The sequence below is a fragment of the Primulina tabacum genome, chromosome 8 (genome assembly GCF_025594145.1).
Source record: "Primulina tabacum isolate GXHZ01 chromosome 8, ASM2559414v2, whole genome shotgun sequence".
NCBI classification, from domain to species: domain Eukaryota; kingdom Viridiplantae; phylum Streptophyta; class Magnoliopsida; order Lamiales; family Gesneriaceae; genus Primulina; species Primulina tabacum.
This window is the reverse complement of record NC_134557.1, coordinates 31,986,758-31,995,148: the sequence shown is the minus strand read 5'-3', so window position 1 is coordinate 31,995,148 and position 8,391 is coordinate 31,986,758.

Below are 8,391 nucleotides of genomic sequence, written 5' to 3'. Positions count from 1 at the left end.
TTGGGAAAATAATCAACCACTTTTATTATATTCTGAAAACTCCCACCCACACTCTCCCAAACTCACGGCTGCACACACAAACAAATCAGAGAGGGTTTCGTAAGGAGTTTTCGAAAGTTCTAGCAAGGTAGAAGCCATCGTCACGTCCCGTTCTTCGTCATCAACGGTTATTCGAGCGTATTTAACGCAAAGGCACACCTTAATCTCCCTTTTCTCATCCATCATATCATAATATTGTTTAAATTATGTTTGCATGAAAAGCTTGAAGTTCATATATATATTCAGAAAATTTCGGTTGATTGCTTGTATGCATGAGGAAGTATGATTTTGAAACCCAATAGCTTGTTTATTGTTTAGTGAAGGGGCTGTCATGACATAGGGTATGATCAAGGGTGGTTTATACATATTTTAGAGCCACAAGCACGCACCATAAACACCACAAAAAGAAAAATAAAACTGCAGGAACAAGCACAAGCGGAACCCGAGAGCTGCTGCCAAGACTTTCAGGGGTTCGGTTTCCTTAAGGGAAGGGGCGGCTTGGTCTTGGCTGGGGCCAGGGCTCGGCCAAGGGTTGTCATGGGTCAGGGCTAGAGTCCTAGCCAAGCTAAGACTCGAGTTAGAGGCTGGGGAAGAGTCCTAGCCTTTCTAGGACTCCACCCGAGAACCCTGCACAGATTGGTGCAGGGTTTGCGCTGCATCCAGGCGTTGGTGGCTTTGTCTAGGATTCAAGGGCTGGGTCGAGGCGATGCACTAGAGTCCTAGGAGGGTGCACGAGGGGTGGTACAAGGGCTGGGCGCGTTGGTTCATGGGTTGGAGAGCAAAACTTAGAGTCCTAGGACTTCACACTTCTAGGCCAGAATTAGGGGCAGAGAAGGGGTTCACGTTTTTGACTTTAGGAAGGGATTCTTGGTAAACTTAGGGTCCAGTAGGGTACTTTGGGATGTTGGGCAAGTTTTGGCTCGACATGGTTCGGGGGTAACTCTGGAAAATCAAAAGTTGGCTCGGGGTCGAAGTTTAGGTGTCAAATAGGGCATTTAAAAGAAGAAAAATTGGAAAACGGCTCACGGGGGTCGAGTCGTGGTCCATAAGGGCTAAAACAATATAAAAAGATTAAATTTAGAATTAAGGAATTTTATATTAAAGTTTGAGATTTTTCGGGATTAAAACACCCTCAAAACAATTAATTAAATATAAATGAAAAAGTTTAAGTTTTAAGCCAAATAAAATTATGGAAAAATTCACGTAAGCTTAAATAATTATTTGGCACATGTTAGAGTCATGAAATCAAGAAAAAAGTCGAAAAAGTATAATGTCGAGTCCAGGGGTAAAACGATCTTTTTACACCGGGAAATTAGTAAAGGTCATGGCAGTGCCCTAAATGCTATTTTTACGAAAATATGATTATTTTTAAATGTTTATGAATTGTTCATAATTAAATGATGATTTTTAAATGTCTAAGGGATTTTTATGATTTAAGAAGACAGTTAAAATACATGTTTCATGCTTGGTTTCAAAAATGAAAAACGTAATGATATTCATGATTTTTCTAAAGTGATGTGAATGAAAAATGTTGAAGGATGTGAAATAATTGTGACTAATTCGTTAATGTTGGCGACGTCGTGAGGGTTATGGTCCCAGTGGGAGCCCAACGATCGTGTTTCCATCATTGCGAATATGTGGTAACGGATATGTGGTAACGGTTTTGTGGTAACGGAAGAATGGGAATATCGTGAGGGGAAAAGGCCCCAGAGGGAGCCCATTTATGGGAAAAGGCCCCAGAGGGAGCCCCGACGATTGTATTTCTATTCGAATCATGATAGGCCAGGGCCCAGTTGACCGGTGAGAGTGTTGCTGGTGTCCCCCGCTGCCCAGTACTGTGGTTTTATGTAGATGGATCCATCGACCCTCATGAGCATGATCAGGAAAGTCACAATTAACGATCTGAATTCAACAAAAGAAAAAAAAAGGAAATGTTCATGATCATGTCAAAGGTTTTATGTCATGTCATGTTGAGGAAAAAGGAAAAAGTTAAGGTTTATGATTGCATGTCATGAAAAAGTATTTTATGAAAATGTTTATGTTTAAAGTTTTATGCATCATGAAAATTTTTACGAAAATGTTTATGTTTATGCATCTTCATGAAAACGATATTTTAAGTACAATTATTTTTTCACCGTTATATGTTGACTGTATTACGTATTACTCGTTATAAAGATTATGGTGTGTTGAGTCTTTAGACTCACTAGGTGTGATGGATGCAGGTTATCATGATAATGCTAATGGAGGTCTTGATGGTTGATCCGACTGGACTGAAGGTGCACATGACCCGAGGACCGACGCTAGTTTTCGCATATATGTTATGATTTATGTTAAAAGATTTTATGACTTTTATCATGATTATCAATGGTTTTTGAGAGGTTATAGTATGGGCTATACTTTTCAAATGTTAGTTTAGATTTAGAAAAATGTTAGTTGGTTGGTTATTTTAAAATGATGTCAAAAATATTTTATGAGATTTTATGGTTCGGCCGAATGCTATGTGAGGTTTTAAAAAAAAATTTCTAGTACTTTAAAGCAATAAAAAGGGCAGACGTTTCAATCGGCTACAAGTAACTGAAGAATAATACGCAAGTTTTGAAAGGCAACTGAACTAGCAATTGAACTACACAGACAACTGACTGATCATTTGGAACTGATCAGTCACTACAAATAGTTGTAAGATTATCAACTACATTCCATCAGCCGATCCTTCAGCTGTACACGTCATCAGTTGAGGTAAAGGACATTCAACCGACAAAAGCTGACTGCAACAAGTAGTGGGATCTCCGCATTTTAGAAAAGCTGCAGTGTACGACTGTCAGAAGAATGTTGACGTGACAAACAACGGATTGAAAGTTTCAAATCATATTTAATATTACCGTTGGAGGAAAGCCTATAAATATCAAAGAAGGGCAGCTGAGAAATTAGGGAATCTCTCAACATTTTACTATTCTATCAACTGAGTTTTTACTCTGCAAAAATCCTTGCAAACCTCAAAGCTCACACTTATTGTATACCTTCATAGCATTCAAAGCTATATTTCGATCATACAAGCATAAACTGTAATACTTGATCTTGAAAGAGATCAGTTGTGTTAAATTATTTCAGTTCTATTGAATACTGTAAACAGGTTTGTAACTAAGAATTTCAGTTTGGCATTGTTAAGTCCAAAACTGAAGTGGGTCAGTACAACTGTTTGTATCGATCAAAGTCTTTTAGTGAATATCATATCCTTGTAATAGAAGTGGTGATGTACGAGTGTTTGAAATCTCCGAACATCCATAAAATCTTGTGTCTTCTTAATTAAATTTTTATTCTATCTATCAGTCAGTGTGTTTCCGCACTTTTATTGTTAACTGATTGATATTGACCTAAAAGATTCCTGAGTATCAGTTTATCACTAAACTGACTCATCAATTGAAAAGGTTGTGAAAATTGTTAGTGTATATTCAACCCCCTTTCTAAACACTCTTTCACCCTTAACCAATCATATCATGTGGTATCAGAGCTGTTGAATCTTGTTTTTGAATATTTCCATACAAACTGATTACCATGTCTTCATTCAACAAAATTCCAATGTTCTCCAGAGAAGATTTGATGATTGAAAAATCAGAATGCAGGCTCATCTAGCTGCACAAGACGATGACATGTGGTACGTTATTACTGACGGACCCATGAAAATATTGAAGGCAAACAATGCTGTTGACATAACTGATGGGGCACCACATTTTATTAAAAAACCCCAAGATGAATGGACAGCTGAAGACAAGAGAAAAGTCAACTTGGACAACGTAGCTAAAGACATCTTATACATGACGTTGGATAAAGTCACATTCAGCAAAATAAAAATGTGCAAAATTGCTAAAGAAATCTGGGAGAAACTTATTCAGGTTTGCGAAGGGAATGAGCAAACCAAGGAGAATAATCTATCTGTTGCTATTCAAAAATACGACAATATCAAGATGAAGATTGGAGAATCCATGCACGAATAAAATGAAAGAAACAGTGGCATAGTAAACGAGCTGAATGCACTCGGAAAGGTGTATTCAAATAAAGAGGTAGAACTGAAAGTAGTCAGAGGTCTTCCCAAGGAATGTGATGTTAAGACAATGGCAATGTAAGAATCAAATAACCTGAACAAGGTCTAACTTCATGATTTATTTGCTGATTTATTTGCTTATGAGTTTGATCTGCAAACCATAGAAGGGGAACCTTCTACACCAGCTGCTACCACTGTCCCAACTGCTTTCCAACTGGAACCAACTGGTTCAGTTGACAAATCTGCTGATCAGTTAAGTAATGACGCTATGTCATTATCGTCAAAAAGTTTGGAAGATTTATGAGAAGAAATCATGGAAACTTCCAAAGACAATATCAAAGAAATAACTTCAAAGAAGAGCCTAATGCTTGCTACAACTGTGGAAAAACTGGTCATTTTATTGCTGACTGTCCTAAGCCAAAGAAGGACAGTCGAGGCTCAACTGAAAAAGGAAAGAAACCTTACGAGCACAAGAGAAGAACTAAGGATGACAAGAAATCATACATAAAGAAGCATGAGGTGCTTTTAGCAGAGGAAAGCAAGTCCAAATGGGCAGAATCTGACAGTGATGATTCAGAACCTGAGAGCTTGAGCTGCTCCAGTGATGATGATGAGAAAGTCAAGTGTCTGATGGCTGATGACACAGAACTGGAGTCAACATGTATTCGACTTTAGTTCAACTGACTTCACACGAGATGAACTTATTTCTATACTTCATGACATGATCAATTAGTATCACAAGCTTGCCTTATCTTTTGAGAAGGCGAGAGCAAAGCAAACGGATCCCAAAGACAATAAAACTGAAACTGATGAGTCAATTTGCACTTAAGACTGCAATATTGTTGTTGAACCAATTCCATACAAAGACAGTTGATAAAACTCCATATGAGATATGGATTGAAAATCCTCCCATCTATTATCTCTTAATAAAATAGAGATGTCCTACTTATGTGAAGCAGACAATGAGAGAAAAATTTGATAAATTGGATAATAGAGCCAATTTGTGCTAATTTGTGGGAAATCTAAAGAATTCCATTGAATATTATTTCCATTATCCAAATGAAACAAATGTATTTGTTTCAAGGAATGTCACCTTCTTGGAGAAGAAATTTCTATTAGATAGACAAGGTGGAATGATAGAACTCGAGGAGATGCAAGAAACACCTATTCTGAAATATTAGAACCCAACCCCAACAGCCAGTTGAAGAGACACAAGCTCATAGGTGATCTGAAAGGGTCTCAAGGCCATCTAAGATGATGAGCCTGCTTCTTGAAGAAGGTCAAGATGAACTCATTCTTGGATGTGAATAAAGAATCTTCAATGAAGCATTTTTTGATGTCCATTCATCTAAATGGATTGAAGCCATGAAGTCTGAGATGGACTCCATGTATTTGTACCAAGTATGGTCCTTAATAAATCAACCTGACGGAATTTTTGTCATAGGAAACAAATGGATTCACAAAAGGAAACTTGGTGCAGATGTGAATGTAATGACCTTCAAAGTAAGATTGGTAGCAGAAACATATACTCAAATGTAATGTATTGACAATGAGGAAACATTTTCTCCGGTCGCAATGTTCAAGTCCATTTAGATATTGCTAATCATACCAGCATGATATGACTATGATATATGACAGATGGGTGTAAAAACATTGTTCTTTAATGATGAAATTAAGGAAGAGATTTACATGTCTTAACCTACTGGTGCAAACTTGATCATCTTCATGTCATAGTCAATAGTAACTCTGTACTTTGAGAACCAATCCAATCCCAATATCACATCAAAATCAGTCATGTTCAAAAATATCAAATTGGCATACATCTGATGGCCTTGGACATATATTGGACACCATCGCACAATCTGATATGTCTGTAATTCTTGCCCGGAAGGTAAGGCTATGGCGAGTTGTGTATCTGTTGTACTTGTTGTAATGCCCAGTCTCCTTACATACGATTCCGAAATTAAGGAATGCGTGGCTCATTAGTCTAGTGAAACAATAGCAGTAATACCAGAAATCAAGAACGTAACAGTGATCATCGATGTATCCGCATCCACTTCCTCTTTGGTCAAGGAGAAAAGGTGTCCATGTACTTTCTCAGAACTTCTTGGACAATTCCTGGCGAAATGCCCCGGCTTTTTGCAACGATAATAAACATTGGAACCTTGCATACATTCACCACCATGGAGTTTGCCACATTTAGGAAAAGGTGGTCTGTCTTGTTCTTTACGTGGAGGGGAACCCTTACCACGAGGTTCCTCTGGTCGAGTACCTTTACTATCAGTCTTTTAGCTTTGTCCTGTTGCTTGGCTCCATTGAAAGTACTGCTGCCTTCGCTGTTGTTTGTCTCTGCCAATGTATTGTTCATCCTGTTCAGCCATAAGTGATCTTTCCACTATCTCCCCATAGGTAACAACTTTCGACATCCGTACATCTCGTTTAATTTCAGAGCAAAGTCCCCGCATGAAGTGTTCGCCCTTATTTGTGTCATCCTGTGCATTATATTGTACATATTGGACACCAGCCTCGAATTGTTGTATGTATTCAGTCATTGACTTGGTTCCATGTTTCAGATTAAGGAAATCACTGGCTTTCTAGGCTCGTACATCTTTGCTAAAATATTTGTTGTAAAAGATGGATTTAAGTGTATCCCACGTCAATGTATTGCAGGTAATACCACCCTTGCACTCTCCCACCATATCCTTGCATGTTTTGTTAACAAAAAGATGGCACAAGTTACTTTGTCAGTATCTTCCATATGAAGGTAGGAGAAGATGGACTCGAATGACTTAATCCATTCTTTGCAACTATCGGATCGGTGCTTCCCATGAATTCAGGAGGATTCAGACATCGAAAGCGATAATATACATCTGTTTGAATAGGCCCTTGTTTGGGTGTCATGGCTTGTGCGTGTGCCTGCTCATGAGTAGTCTGTTGCATCTCAAGTAATTGTTGTATCTGCTCCCCATGAACTTTTGCTTGTTGTTGGAGCAGCTGAGCAAAATAATCTATAGATCGTGGCGCACTGTCTTCATCTTCGACCGCTGGGGCCTTGCCTTAGATGACTCTCCTTCATGTACTTTACGTTTAGGTGGCATTGTCTTTTATCTTAACCTAAATGTAGGATACGTATAAGCTCATAACTTACCATAAACTATGGAATACAAAGATACTTACTTGCCGAGTTTCCCATGTATGGATGAAGTGCAGTGTCTTCCCTGTCGAAGAACCGTGGGCTCTGATGCCAACTAAAATATCACACCCTTCTTCTATACTTGACAAGATTAATGATACTTATGCCCATAATCAAAATAGGATTTGAATGTTATATCTATATTATGAAGTAATTCAAACAAGGGGCATCACTTGAGGGTGTATAAAAAAATTTTGGCATGATGTCCCTACATTTTGTCCTAGCCAAAAAAAATCAAGCAATACCATATATACACACTAATAAACATATTCTCATATATAAATATATATTGTATCATCATACCTATAGTGGAACTTGTTTCAAACCCTGACATAACATTTACTACAATACATATGCGGAAGCTATACAATAAGATGTCCAGGTTCTTGTCGAGGTGAGGCACGTCACAAGCATCCATTGGCAAACCGGCATCCTATGTATCTTCATTACCTGATCCTGTAATACATGAGCTACGTGAGTTTATAAATCTCAATAAGTTGGCACTTATACGTATCAATATGCATAGAAAGAACATACATATCAAGTCGTGATCAAAAATGAAAATTTAAACAATGTCATATCATATCGTATATTCATGTTCATGTTTGTACTTGAGCCTCATTAGTTGACATGTACTACTGTGCTTGCTTTATTATATAGCTACTATTGTGTTGGACGTCATGGAGCACCTTTGGCAACCCCACGCCCCATGAACATATATTGGCCAATAGGTTTGGTGGACTTAAAACCTTTTTCTTTTCATGTTCATGTTCATGAAATAGGACCTATCTTCAATATTCACGAGTTTCTTTCATATTTAATATATAACAATGGAATATTGTGCTATGTTTTCATCAATAAACATACTAACAATATACATATATCAATAAAAATGGAAATCATTTGAAATTCATAATATTACTCATGTATTACTTCAAGAACATGCTAACTTACTGTCCAAGTGCACGAATACTGGTTTGAGACGATTTTTCTCGCTCCTATACTGTCAAATGTATCAATAGTTCAGTTACTATGTCTATACTAGGTGAAAGTTACTCTTCTACATGTACAACAACTAAAAGAGAAGAAATTTACACCCTTAGAAACTCCTTGTGATGGA